At 38.9% G+C, this 14,828-nt stretch overlaps 1 long non-coding RNA gene across 1 annotated transcript; it reads left to right on the forward strand.

Moving 5' to 3' along the window:
• The first annotated feature begins 245 nt into the window (after nucleotides 1–245).
• On the forward strand, nucleotides 246–3,395 carry LOC122078403. The gene is made up of 3 exons (XR_006140060.1): nucleotides 246–320; nucleotides 458–538; nucleotides 2,775–3,395. It is a non-coding gene; the product is annotated as an uncharacterized LOC122078403 (long non-coding RNA).
• Nucleotides 3,396–14,828: the final 11,433 nt, after the last annotated feature.

Below are 14,828 nucleotides of genomic sequence, written 5' to 3' on the forward strand. Positions count from 1 at the left end.
TGGTTTTTGATAAAATAATCATTTCTTCTTCGATCAAAGCGAGGGAGACTGGGAGAACAATGGAGACTCTGCTGTCCAATATGCAACTAACTGCAATCCTATTCCCTGTTGGGTTCTCTATTTCTTTTCTTTCCAAAATTCAAAAATTTCTTTTTTTTCTTGTTTGTTCTGTTTCCAAATGAGGGCTGGATGCATGAACAGTAACCAAGCACAGCATTTATGGTTTTCACGGTTCTCCTTTCTCAGAGACTGGGGTGATGAAGAACCGAGGAGCAGCTTCTCAAAGAGGGAGGCATTCACGATCAAGAATAGCAAAACAGGTTCAGTAATCAGTATTGCACTACCATGTAGCTTTGGACCAGACCGAGAAAATTAGGAAACAAATAATGAAATGTGTATATATTTTTCCCTGTAATGATTTTAATATCTCTTTCCCTCCCTTTGGATGCACATAAAGATTGAACAAGAACTGTAATCGGGTTCGTCGGGGAAAGATTGATCTCGAAGTTGCTCAGGTTACAGATGTGCAGAACTATAGGTATGTTCTTGCTCATATAAAGTTTCTTTATCTGATAGATTTCTGCCTGAGTTGTTTTTTTATAGTTTTTCTATTTCATTGGGGGAGTAGGATCTTTGTAGCTACAATGTGGGTGGAAAATCACCAACTGGTCACTTGAATCTCAAAGAATGGCTTCACAGTAGATATTTACGTTCTTGGTCTCTATTGCTAGTCTTTTAGTTCTGTTTTTAAGCATCATATATAATTTAATTTTATCTTGATTTGCTTTCAGTTAGACTGCCAATGTCAAGATTGATTAATTGAATCCCTTGATGGGTATAATTTATTTGTGGATGAGGGGGATTTCCAAGCCTTTAGGAGTTCTTGTCTTGGATCTACGGAGGTTAATCCACTAAATCAACAACTTGACACAAGAAATTATGAATTTTAGAAGGGAAAAAAAAATTTCTCTAATTAAACTGCATAAAGAGTTTCTCTTTTAATCACCTGTTACCTCACTTTTGGTCTTCTCTTGGAATGGAACCATAAGCTTTTTTCAGCTTTTGAGTGTTCTAATCTTCATTAAAAATGGAATCATACCATGACTATTAACTCCTGAAATTGTCTACAAGCAGATAATTCCTTTCCTTCAATAGAATGCACATCCACATGTTGCAAAGAGAACCAAAACTAATGACTTAACAAGAGATTTTTAAAATAGAATTACATTAGTTGCTAACAATGTGCTTGCAAATACAAAATTTCTGGTTCTTTCTATTGTGAACATCTTTTATATATCTGGTCCAATCTCATGACATTTTAGTTTTACACTTAAAAAAGCATTAATAAAAATATTTTCTATCCAACTAAGATATCAAAACTAAATAATACCAGGGAATACTAATTTTTGGCTGTCTTAAAGTTTATGACACATACCTTTATCAAATGTTGATCCAAGTGCGTCTCTCTCTCTCACACAAAAATGGCCACACGTGCATTTGCACGTGCAGATTTACTAGTGTATATATATATATATATATATATATTCGACCTCAAACCAAATCGAAAATTGATATAAACCGCAAACCAAAAGAAAAATCACTCAATCGAAAAAATAATAATAATAATAATCCAAACTGATGACCATACAGTGAGAACCTTTGCAAATTGATGATTACTATAGTAAAAGAAAAGAAAATCTCTATTGATGATTCACTATAGTCAACTATGCCAGAGCTAGGGTTGTCAATCACTCAGTTCAAACCCCTTTTGGTTTGGATTGAATCAGTTTTGGTGTGAGAATGGTGAATCCAAAATCAAATCAATAAAGAAATATTTTGGTTTTGTTTCGGTTTGGTTATGGGTTTGCACAGGTTTTTTGTATCGATTTGTATGAGGTCGGTTTTTGCTTTGGTCTGATTTGGGTTCAATTTAACATGCACATTTATACAAAATTAGGGAAAATCTGTTTTTTATGAGTTTTGAGCTGTTATTGATTTCCTTCGATGTTGATTTTTGGTGTGGTATGGTTCGGTTCGGTTTGGTTTTGGGGTCGTAATACCCTAGTCTGAAGCTGGCCCAATAAGGCCTTGGTTCCGATCAGTTTATCTAGTTTGGTGCAATTTTGACACCCCTAACCAGAGCTGATCATAAGTCCTAGACAGCTGCACTACGGAAATATATATCTAAAGAACAGAAATCTTAGGCTATGTTTGGTATGCATTACCATTCTGAGAATGTGCATTCTCATTTTCGCAATGAAAATTGCAGTCTTAATGGAGAATGAGAACTTTGTTTGTTTATACATATTAGCTAAAATGCATTCTTCGTTTTAGAATGTTCATGCATTTCATCAAACAGGGCATGGGCAAAATCTATATGGTAAGTATAACCATTCCACAACCACTGGCCCATCAACCAGAGGAGAAATCACACCCTGCTTTTCCACATCGAAGGAAATATTAAAATGAAAAAAAAAAAAAAAAAAGCCAAGCGGTGACTCTAATGGCTCTAGATAATTTCCTGATCACCACCAGTGTAGAATTACATGCATTGCATGGCACAAATCTCTCTGGCCACATATCATCCATTCCATCAAGCTCCGCCACCTCCACAAAGGAGTCCTGAGAACCAAAGGACTGGAAAAAGGGGGATGAATCAATAAGTGAGCCCAAGAATCTTTCAGGATTAAATATCGTAGGATCATCCCAAGCTTCAGGGTCTTTGCCCAAAAACCTCAAATGTTCACTAACACCTTCGTGATTGGTATGTGTAGTTATCGGCAGCAATGAATGCGATGAAATCTCCTAATTCTATTCTGAGATAAGAGAAAGACCCACCTGCAACTGGGATATCAACAGCAAATTCTGTATAGCAGAAAGCAGAGAGAGGCAGAGAGACCTGAAGCGGCATAGGATAGAACAATGGTAGGCCGACATGGTTGTGAGCTTCTTGACCTGTGAGAATGAAGATGCCAATGCCAACAATAGAGCCGAAGCTAACCAGATGAGATCCCACCATGTGAGGCATCGTTTCATGCTATTCTTGCTCTGTCTACTCAACACTTCCAACTCGTTTGACTAGGTGGAGCAGTCCAGGAGACGATCCTTGAATCAGAAACATATCTGAGAGAACACTGATCTATAGCTACTCCAGCTTTGAAAGGACTGTTCAGGGAAGAAATCTTGTTTGCTCCCATCTCCAATAGCTTCTCTCTTGACCTCCTTCAGCCTTCCATCCATGGCGTTGTTGGAACCTCAAGAGAAGTGAGAGAGAGTGCTTATATTTGTACTGATCTTAGTTGGGTAGTTGCAGAGAGTTATTAATTACTGATTCATTAGAGATATTAATAGGTTTTGAATTTTTAAACAAATGGAAATCAACGATTGACTGATCTTCCGTTTTGAGTTCTTACTGTTCAAATGGAGAGAGAGAGAGAGAGATTGCTTATGAGTTTACTAGATTAATGAGTGTGTGAGTGGCTCTGCGTATGTGTAGTCGGGAAGACGGGAAATAGGAGTTGGGATTTGGGAGTCGGAGTCGGGAGACAGGACTCGGGAGAGGCAACTTGAGATTTGAGACAAATGAGAACGTGGAATGGGAAAAAGCCCATTCTAAAATGTGCTGCATTCTTGTCCACATTCCGGGTTTTTGAGAACAGAATACATACCAAACAATCTTTTTTACAAACCTTTTTTACAATGTGGAACGCATTTTAAGACTCAGAATGCATTCCAAGAATACATACCAAGCACAGCCTTAATGTTTATAGAAGTAGGTGAACTTTGTGGAGTTACTTGCCATGTGGCAAAAAAAAAGTAGATATGAGTCGTTTCATGTTATGGATGATTTGGATGTTAAAAGTTGGCCTGCACTTGTAGGTCAGATGTGAACCGATCGGTCGAAGAAATCGATTAATAATCGAGCATTAGTGGCCCAACAATCATCCCACTATGACTGACCGAATATTGTGATGGACCAATAACTGAAAATTTATAGTTCAGTTAACCCGTTTAAGCCCGTTTAGCCCTATCATAGCCCATTTAAGGACTGTTTATAGCTTGATTATAATTCAAATATAAATTGATAACCAATAGTTTATAACTTATTAGCCCGTTTAAGCCCATTTAACCTTATTATACCTCATTTAAGGACCATTTATAACTTGATTAGTCAATCGAGTCTTTTAAATCCTGGTAATAGCCTGCTTACCTTGTACTTGATTATGGACTAATGACAAACTAACTAAATAGAAATACATCCATGTCTTGGCCTACAAGACCCCATTACATAAACAAGTGAAAATGGTGTGAGGCTTTAAACTGGTGGGAATTGATTAGGCCTGATGACCGAATCTGACCTTCTAACACCATCTCACGTGAATTTTCAGTCCGATAAGGTGGGTTAAATTATGGTATAGAGTAATAAAATTTACAGAAATGTCATGAAATCTCTAATATGTAATAATGGAGGATAATGGGATGTTCTATAATTTTCACAACTTGAGAGACACTTCTAACTCATATTTAATGCTCCTATTTTGTTGTTATTGACGAATGAGATGGGTGAAGACTCCTTCATAACGTGGACCCAATTGCTCTATTAGCAAGTTGTGAACTTATAAAATTCACCCAAGCTTGTGAATATTATATCACCCTACAAAAGTTGACCATCTTTGTGTTATATATATATATATATATATATATATGTATGTGTGTATATTGCTACCTACTTCCATGCAATCTCTTCTTTATTAATTTTTAAAGGGACTAAGTTTTCTCTTTGCAAGAGACTCCTGAGCCATAGACACGAGGACGCGTAATGACCATTGTGCTTTTCTTGGAGTGCACGCTCTTATGTCTAGGCGTAAGAATCTCTCACAGACAAAAAAAAAAAAAAAAAACAATTATCTATTTTTTAATTTAACTCAAACTTATTATTTTCGTATAGATTTATTTAAGCAGAATTTACTCTCATAAAAATGGAAAAACTCTACCTAACAGCAAAGAAATTCAGAATTCAAACATGATAGTTTTGTGATTTCATGGCCCAATCACTTATCAAGAAATTCTTTTATATATATATATATATATATATATTTTTTTTTTTCTTTCCCAATTTTCAGGGTTTACAATGCCATGATCCCATTTGACGTGTTTAGATAGGCCTCTGAGGTAATTTTGAGGTCAGTGCTACAAAAGTGATAGACTTTTGATAATATTGTTGTAGTTGTCAATTTGAACAAGGAAACAAAACAATATATAACTAAAGATTAAGAGGTAAGAATAATCTTGGGAAGCAACCTAGCACCAAGGACTCATATAGTGTAGCACTCACATAAGATCCTACTTAATTACCCTTGTCACTTGTGGGTGACGGATAATTTTCCCCAAAAATTTCTCTCCATAAACAAAGAAGCATAATGCAACCTTTGATAAAATATCAGCAAAGTAACAAAAGTAATTGATTCAGACAAAAGTTTTCCTTGTCTACCAACCAGAGATGAGACAGATGTCCAAATATAAAAACTCCCAAAACCCCCATCCGAAGGTAACAATCTTAGTTTTTTGGGCAACTGTTCTATCTGAGAGCGGCCATTGTGCCCTGAGATAAGGGGGCGTGCCCCTATTAGGGACACATTGGTCACTGCACGCCCCTATGTCTGTGGTGTCGGGGCCACTCAAAAAAAAAAAAAAAAAAAAAAAAAAGACTTGTATAGCAAATTGAATATGGAAAAATCGAGGTTAGTGTAAGCTGAACACCGATCGAAGGGTCGTCAACTTGGGTTCGGCCTGAGTAGGTGGAATTATTTGCAATTCATTTAATTCGGTTAATTGTGTTTGTCATGGTAGTGATCATAGCCTCCAAGCTAAAGCCCCTATATGGCAAACAGTGCTTCGACAAAACTAACGAGTGATAGTGGGGCGTGCCAACTCGAACCCACAACTAGTCGACTCAAGCAGTCATAGGGCAAAGGAGTCCTTCCACTAGGCTACCATCCCCATTGGCTCTTGTTCGAGTTTAAAAATGTGTTACTGTAAGTGTATAGTATATTGTAGCCAACGGGTCGATCACAAGGAGATTAGTCATTCTATCTTACCTATTCTAAGTACGGCAAGAATGAACAAGGGATGGTTGATTTTAAATTACGGTCCTAAAACATCATATAAACTAAAGAAAACGGCCTACACATTCAACATCTAAATTAAATAGTTTTAACGCTGGATTACTTTAATTAGAGAAATAAAATAAATGCAGAAAATAACAACTAAAAAAAAAGAATCTGTAATTAATAAAACTAAACTAACAAATAAAAAATTGAAAAATAAAGCAAGTAAAGAAAAATTCTCAATACATTGGCCAAATTTCCGGGAGAGGCACTACTGTAGGCATCACCTTCAATTATAGCACATATGTAAATAAGAACACAAAGGGAAAAAAAAGTATAAAAATCCTAATTCTACTACTTTTATTTAAATAAAAATCTTAATTCTACTAATAAACATACCTTGATTATGTGTAAGCTGAATTGAAACTTGATTGATTTGGAGTGATGGTATTGGAATAGAATTGTTGATAAAGAACTTGCTCTCTTAAACTTGAAAATTATTGATTCTTGTCACCTGAACCAATTCTTTCCTAGAACTAGAAAATTTGAAAGCTAGAACTATGGATTGCATTAATTAAATTAAACTAAATTAACAAAGTAAACTAATAATTAAACAAACTAACAATTAAAAATTGAATTTCATTATCATTAATCACTTGAAGAAACATAAGGAGAGAGAGAAAAGAACTAAGCATAAACTAGAAAATAAACTAAGGGGAATCATCCTTTTAGGAGGGGGAGGGAGGGCCTTTTATAGGGCTTTGGTCTTGCCTCCTTCCTTCTACAAGTCTTTTTTAAGAAAATAAAGAAAATAAAATAAAATTCAATCTTAGTAAAAATCCTCATTCTCTAAGATATTGTGTGAAGAAAGAGAGAATCTGTTTCCAAAATTAACAAATTCTATTCCTTCCCTGTAATATTAACCAATATCTTACAATCTTGACTAAATCAGGAAGGAATCTCTACCTAGCATCTTCAAGATCTTGTGAGGTGGCAATGAGAGAATAATCTTTAAGATTTTGGAGGAGAGAGGATGTGGTACCAATGAGTGGGTCCCACCTTTGGACAAGTTAGTTCAAGCTTGGACCAGTTCTTGATTCACTTTAAGCACTTTCACTTGTAGACTTAGAAACTATGAAAAATAAAATAAAATAAAATAAAAATAAAAATATAAGTAGTACTATCCAAAGTAGGGCAAAATGTACACTTATATCCCTAAGATTTCACACATTATTATGCTCATCCGCTGGTTCAAATTCTCTTATGACCAAGGAAACAAAGTCATAGATATATTGGCTAGAGAGGTGGCCCACAATCTCCAACATGCTCCTTTCTGTGCAATTGGTGTTCAGCTAGTACGCATGATTTCCATTTAGAATTACAATGTCTTGAGCTTTATGGATCATTATGGGAATCAAGGCAGCATTTGGTATGAATTTTTTGTTGACAACGCATTCAAAGAAATCATACCAAACACAACCTTAGTCTCCAACTCATTATCTTAAACATCTCGATTAGCTAATTATTTAACATATTTGATATCTCATCCTTTATTTTTTCTTTTTGGGTAAGAGTCATCTTATCTTCTCAATCTCAACATTTTGTTGGTCCCATGCTTCCTATCCCTTGAAGATCTCTAAATCATGGTTAAAGAGAATGAACTATTTAGATATATACTAAAAATGATTGGAATCATAGTGGACATTTTGAAACTAAGGTTGTTTTTGGTGCTTGGAATGATTTTTTTTTTGCTAAAATTCAGCAAAGTATATGTTAGACTAAAAGAAAGAATGATACAGTTAACATGGCCTAGGCATACCTAGGAAAAATATATAATAATAAGCTATAAAATAAAATACCTCTCCACCTTGGGAATTGCCATCAACAAAGGAGGAATCTTGCATACTAAAAATCAAAAGAATTGAAATAATTCATTCAAATCTATAATGTGGTCTGTTTTGGCTGTCACATCTCAAATCTTCAGCTATACACCTCGGTGGAATGGACATACACTAGAGTTACGAGACTTTGAAGCATTTTGGGCTAAAGAATCAGGCACTATATTGACTGATGAAGAACAAAGAGACTTTGGAGAGAGAGAGAGAGAGAGAGAGAGAGAAAGAGAGAGAGAGAGAGAGAGAGAGAGGACAAAGAAAGGAGCACATAAGAAGTTAACATGGTTCCATCGATACGACCTATGCCCATGAAGAGCTACTTCACTTGTTATCAATTATATGGATTTTTGCACACCTCAGTTCCAGTAGAACCAACTTACCATTAGGAATACCGACAGTGTGAGTAAGACACGTACCTGTCTTACAAACCTACCAGGATCTTTGATAGTAGTACCTTAACATTTTCACAATCTCACATCACAAACCAACATAAGCAACGGAATCAGAGTTTAATAGTGGAATCATAAATAAAAGGGGAAACGTCTAATGATAATATAATAGCAATAAACGAGTTATTTTGTTACATTCATCCATGACATATAATAAAATCTCAAAATATATATACAATCTACAGTTATACCCAAAAGTACCAAAGTATGATGTACAATCTCATGGTGCGGTGTAAGCATAGTGGACAAAAGCACAGTCCGGATTGTGCGCCTCCGCTTTTGGCATCCACCAGTCACTCACACCATGCTCTGACCCAGAAGATGCTGGGTCACCCGCCATTGGCACCACGGTAACTACATCATCATCTAAAAAGGGATGTATACGTAGGGTGAGCTTTCTAACTCGCTTAGTGAGGGTGGAGTCAAGCACATCAAAGTAAGACAATAGCAGTAATAATTTATGATGCATGATTATAGAAATTAAATATATAGTCCATGATGCTCGTGATGTAGTTCATTTATTTATTATCTACCAAACAATACAAACTAAGTCTAATAAATGCTACTATGACACATTATGTTGTATTCTTCATCTCGAAACCGCCATAGACTACGTAAGGATACAAACCCTAACCATGAATAGAAGCCTTTCGGTCCCTGTATGCGTCCATTGGTCACCCAGCAAACCCCTGATAACCCCCTCCTAGTAGTCACGACACAGGTACATCATCGACCACGCCGAATAGGTTCTCGCCTTGGGTAACAATCGCATCATACCGCGGGTGTGGCATTCCAGAAAGGCACATCGAACATACCACAATGGGTTATCCAACATCTTAACCCCTGTTGGAAAGGTTTCGTAGTATAGGGAGTGATACCTAACCACATATATGCTACATACCTTCATAGTGATACAGTTAGTATGAATTACACGATACCGGCAAGATCTCAGCCACAAAGTGTAATCTATCTCCAAATATAGTTCCAGATACACGATACCAGCGAGACCTTGGCCACAAAGTGAAACTCAAGACTGTTTACCCAATCTAGCATGAATATCACAGTTGAGTATGGATTATGCGACACCGGTACCAATCATCAGCCACGAAGGGTATCCATTTTCAAATGCAGTCTCAGGGTACACGATACCAACGAGACCTTGGCCACGAAGTATAACCCGAACTACAATTAACTCTAATGCACATAATCAATGCATGAATACAAGATACATACGGCAATCACGACATCAGTATCACCTTGGCTACATCGGATTCCATCTCAAACACACGATGATCATGGTACTGGTACCACCTCGGCCACATTGGATCCCATCGTACATCTCCATACAGTTTATATCATGATCGTAAAATGACAAATGTAACATATCATCATCGCGTTTGAGCAATTACAATTAAACTTATAATTCTCAGCATATGAGAAATTTAATAATAATAAACATTCTAAAAATAAACATAGTCCATCCCTCACTTGGTTTACCATCGGGTGTGTTCAGGTTCAAGTACGACCATCGATCGATCAATTCAATTTTGGCTTTGGGGCACATGCACGTCACTGTCCTAGACACAAAGGGAATCGTACATCAGTACGTATCGGGAACATCGAAAAGGACCGACACAGGTCACCCCCAAAGGGTACAGACACTGTCCCCAAGTGACAGTACTGTCACTAGAAACACCCACCAAAAACAGGGTATTTTCACCCAAAATATCAGTCCTATTTTTTGGTGGAGAAGACAGAGAGCACACAAGCCTCTGTGATCCATTGGAAATATGCCATTGGAAACAGAACCAGTGGATCTAGTGGGCTATTTCCGGTGGTGGTTCAGGACAATGCACCCATTTTGGGGCTTTTGGCTCAGGCCCGATCGTTGGGATTTGTTCCATGGAGTTCATAGGGGATGTTCCTAGTGTCATTCGAAGCTAAAGAAGTTCCAATTCCATCGATCCGTTTGGGAGATACATCAATCGAACGATCGAAACCCTAGTTGGTCTTTTGACAATACATGTTGCCGGAGCTCATCGGGCTTGGTTCGAGCTTAGCAACAACACCGGGAGGGTAGAACATACATTCTACAATCTTAACATGGTTTGTACACTAAGATTCCACCCATACCTAGCTTTTTCTAGGTCGAAATAAAGAGAGGAGAGTGGTATGGAAGGTTGTACTTACATCCGGCAATGATTCTAGCAACAACGCGGCAGCCGGCACTAAGGTAAGCCTCCAACCTACTTCTTCTTCCTCTTCTTCTTCCTTACTCTCCTCTTTCTCTCCTCTCCTACGTTGAGCACAAGGGGAATGAGGAAATGAATCCTCATTTCCCAACTTATAACTTAAGTGGGCCTTAGAGTCTGTTTGGGTTGGACCCCTTTTGGACCAATCGGGTTAAAATGAATTTCGAGGCACGAGGACCTGACCATTTAGGTTCGTAAAGTGCTCACGTCATGAGGAAGGTGTGGAGGATGATTTGGGATCATCCAGAGCCATTTACGATGAGAGTGGAGGGTACCACGGTCATCGGAACCCCAACTGCAGCCTATCAACCCACCAGAAACAGGCACCGAATCTAGGCCCAGGCTGCTTTCGGTGGCTTGTTTCTGGTGGTCAAGACTGCTTGCTGTCCCATGGCCGGTCTCATATGGGTGGTTGCCCTCAAACATGCTCAAGGCTATTCAAAATTTTTTTATGTGTGCCAGAATTCAAGTGTGGGGAGTCAGGTCACTTACCGTCTGGGATCAAAAGATATGAATCCCCTCCAGTTAGATAGCCATGTAATGCACCAACATGTGGGGTCATTTCTATCCCCTTGGCAATGTACAGCTAGGAGCCAAAACCCGCTCATACTTTTGATCTCTGATCTGAGGACCTATCACAATGGTTCAAATTAGACTCACTTAGGGCATGGGTGTAACATTCCCCCCACCTACAAGAATTTCATCCTCAAAATTGAACATACCTAGGGAATCAAAGAATCCAGGATACTGCTTCAATATCTCATCTTCCCGCTCCCATGATGCTTCCTGTTCAAGGTGGTTCATCCATTTCACCTTGACAAAGGAAATGGTGCGGTTGCGGAGAACGTGCTCTTTTTTATCAACAATCTTCTCTGAAAACTCCACTTAGGAAAATCCTCGTCCAACTCACGGGGTATGTAAGTCAAGACGTGAGTGGGGTCAAGAATGTACTTCCTCTATATAGAAACATGGAAGACATCATGTGTACCTTCCAACTCTGGCGGTAAAGCTCTCCGGTAAGCTACCAATCCGATCCTCTCTAGTACATCATACGGTCCCATAAACCTTAGACTAAGCTTTCCCTTCTTGTCGAACTGCATCACCCATTTAACTGGGGAGATCCACAAGAACACCTTGTCTCCAACAGCAAACTCCAGATGTTTCCTTCTAACATCCATGTAGCTTTTCTGCCTCGACTGAGCTGCTTTGATCCTTTCTCTAATCACATTCACCTTCTCACTAGTAGCTTGTATCAAGTTTGGACCCAAAATATGCTGCTCACCAACCTCATCCCAATAGAGTGGAGTTTGGCACTTCCTTTCATACTATGCCTCGAATGGGGACATTCCGATGGTGGCTTGATAACTGCTACTATAAGAGAACTCGATAAGGAAAATGTGTTCATCCCGACTATAACTCATATCCAAGGCACATGCTCGAAGTAGGCCCTCCAATGTCTGAATATTCCTTTTTGACTGACCATCGATCTGAGGGTTAAAGGTAGTGCTAAAATCCAACCGTGTGCCCATAGCCTTCTGCACATATATCCAGAACTTAGAAGTGAACCTGGGATCTCGACCAGAGATGATACTAACTGGCACACTATGCAATCTGATGATGTTATCGACATACAACTTGGCTAACTTGTCCATGGAAAATGGGATCTTGAATGGGATAAAGTGACCTGCCTTGGTCATGGGTTCCACAACTACCCAAATGGCATCTATACCATTTTGTGTACGGGGTAGGCCTGTGACGAAGTCTATGGTAATATTCTCTCATTTCTACTTCAGAATAGGTAGGGACTGTAATAACCCATGGGCCTCTATCTCTTAGCCTTGACTTGCTAGCATGTGAGGCAACTAGAAACATGTGTGGCCACATTATTCTTCATTCTTTTCCACCAGTAGGAGCCTTTGAGGTCCTTGTACATTTTAGTGTTACCGGGGTGAATGGAGTATGGAGAGCTATGTCTCTCTCTCAAAACTGTGTCTCTCAAATCACCATCACTGGGCACACACAACCTCCCTTTGAACTTGAGAATTCCGCTTTCAGTTACAAAGAAATCCGGGTCCTTTTGGGTTTCTTCCTGGCATTCTACTATCAGCTTCTGTAACTCTGCATCAGTAACCTGAGCTGCAGTGATCCTATCCACCAGACTAGGTTGTACCACCAATGTCGATAGTGACAAAGTGACACCCTCTACTAATAGTTCCAAGTCTAGTTTCCTGGCCTCCTCTAAGAGATACTCATTAGTGGTCAGTGATGCAAGAGTCAATGATTGTGATTTCTGACTAAGTGCATCAGCTACCACACTATGCAATATGATGATGTTATCGACATACAACTTGGGCAACTTGTCCATGGAAAATGGGATCTTGAATGGGATAAAGTGACCTGCCTTGGTCATGGGTTCCACAACTACCCAAATGGCATCTATACCCTTCTGTGTACGGGGTAGGCCTGTGACGAAGCCCATGGTAATATTCTCTCATTTCTACTTCGGAATAGGTAGGGACTGTAATAACCCATGGGCCTCTATCTCTTAGCCTTGACTTGCTAGCATGTGAGGCAACTAGAAACATGTGTGGCCACGTCATTCTGCATTCTTTTCCACCAGTAGGAGCCTTTGAGGTCCTTGTACATTTTAGTGTTACCGGGGTGAATGGAGTATGGAGAGCTATGTGTCTCTCTCAAAACTGTGTCTCTCAAATCATCATCACTGGGCACACACAACCTCCCTTTGAACTTGAGAATTCTGCTTTCAGTTACAGAGAAATCCGGGTCCTTTTGAGTTTCTTCCTGGCATTCTACTATCAGCTTCTGTAACTCTGAATCAGTAACCTGAGCTACAGTGATCCTATCCACCAGACTAGGTTGTACCACCATTGTCGATAGTGACAAAGTGACACCCTCTACTAATAGTTCCAAGTCTAGTTTCCTGGCCTCCTCTAGGAGATACTCATTAGTGGTCAGTGATGCAAGAGTCAGTGACTGTGATTTCTGACTAAGTGCATCAGCTACCACATTGGCCTTTCCTGGGTGATAGTGGATAGTACAATCATAATCCTTCATCTGCTCTAACCAACGCCTTTGTCTCATGTTGAGCTCTTTTTGGGTAAATAAGTACTTGAGGCTCTTATAGTCACTGAAGATCTCACTCTTCTCACCATATAGGTAGTGTCTCCAGATTTTCAGTACAAAAATCACAGTTGTCAACTCCAAATCATGGGTGGGATAGTTCTTCTCATAATCCTTCAACTGACGGGATGCATAAGCAATGACTTTTCCATGCTGCATCAATACACAACCTAATCCCAGCTTGGAGTCATCACTATAAACAACCATACCACCTGTACCAGTCGAAATAGTCAAAACTAGAGTTGATACCAACCTTTTCCTTAGCTCCTTGAAGCTCTTCTCACAAGCATCAGACCACTCAAATTTTATACCCTTTCGTGTGAGTCAGGTCATCGAAGTAGCAATGCGAGAGAAGTTCTTGATAAACCTCCTGTAGTATCCGACCAATCCCAGAAAACTACATATGTCTTCTACACTCTTAGGAGGCTCCCATTCTAGAACTGCCTTCACCTTGCCTGGGTCAACCTCTATACCCTTGTCTGAAACAATGTGGCCTAGAAATGCCACCTATGACAGCTAAAACTCACACTTGTTGAATTTGGTATAGAGTTGCTTCTCCCTCAGCCATTGTAGTACTAACCTTAGGTGAATGGCATGTTCCTCTGCACTCTTGGAGTAGACCAAAATGTCATTAATGAATACTATCAAAAACTTATCTAGGACATCCTGGAATACCTGGTTCATCAAATCAATAAATGCAGCCAGTGCATTGGTCAACCCAAATGACATTACCAAGAATTCATAATGTCCATCCCTTGATTTGAAGGTTGTCTTACTAACATCACTACCCTTGATACTGAGTTGGTGATAGCCCAATCTAAGGTCGATCTTGGAGAATACCTTGGCACCCTACAATTGATCAAATAGATCATCTACCCTTGGTAAAGGATACCGGTTCTTGATGGTTAGCTTATTAAGCTCCCGATAATCAATGCACAATCTTATACTTCCTTCTTTCTTCTTGACAAACAATACCGGTGCTCC

The sequence above is a fragment of the Macadamia integrifolia genome, chromosome 5 (genome assembly GCF_013358625.1).
Source record: "Macadamia integrifolia cultivar HAES 741 chromosome 5, SCU_Mint_v3, whole genome shotgun sequence".
NCBI classification, from domain to species: Eukaryota; Viridiplantae; Streptophyta; class Magnoliopsida; order Proteales; family Proteaceae; genus Macadamia; species Macadamia integrifolia.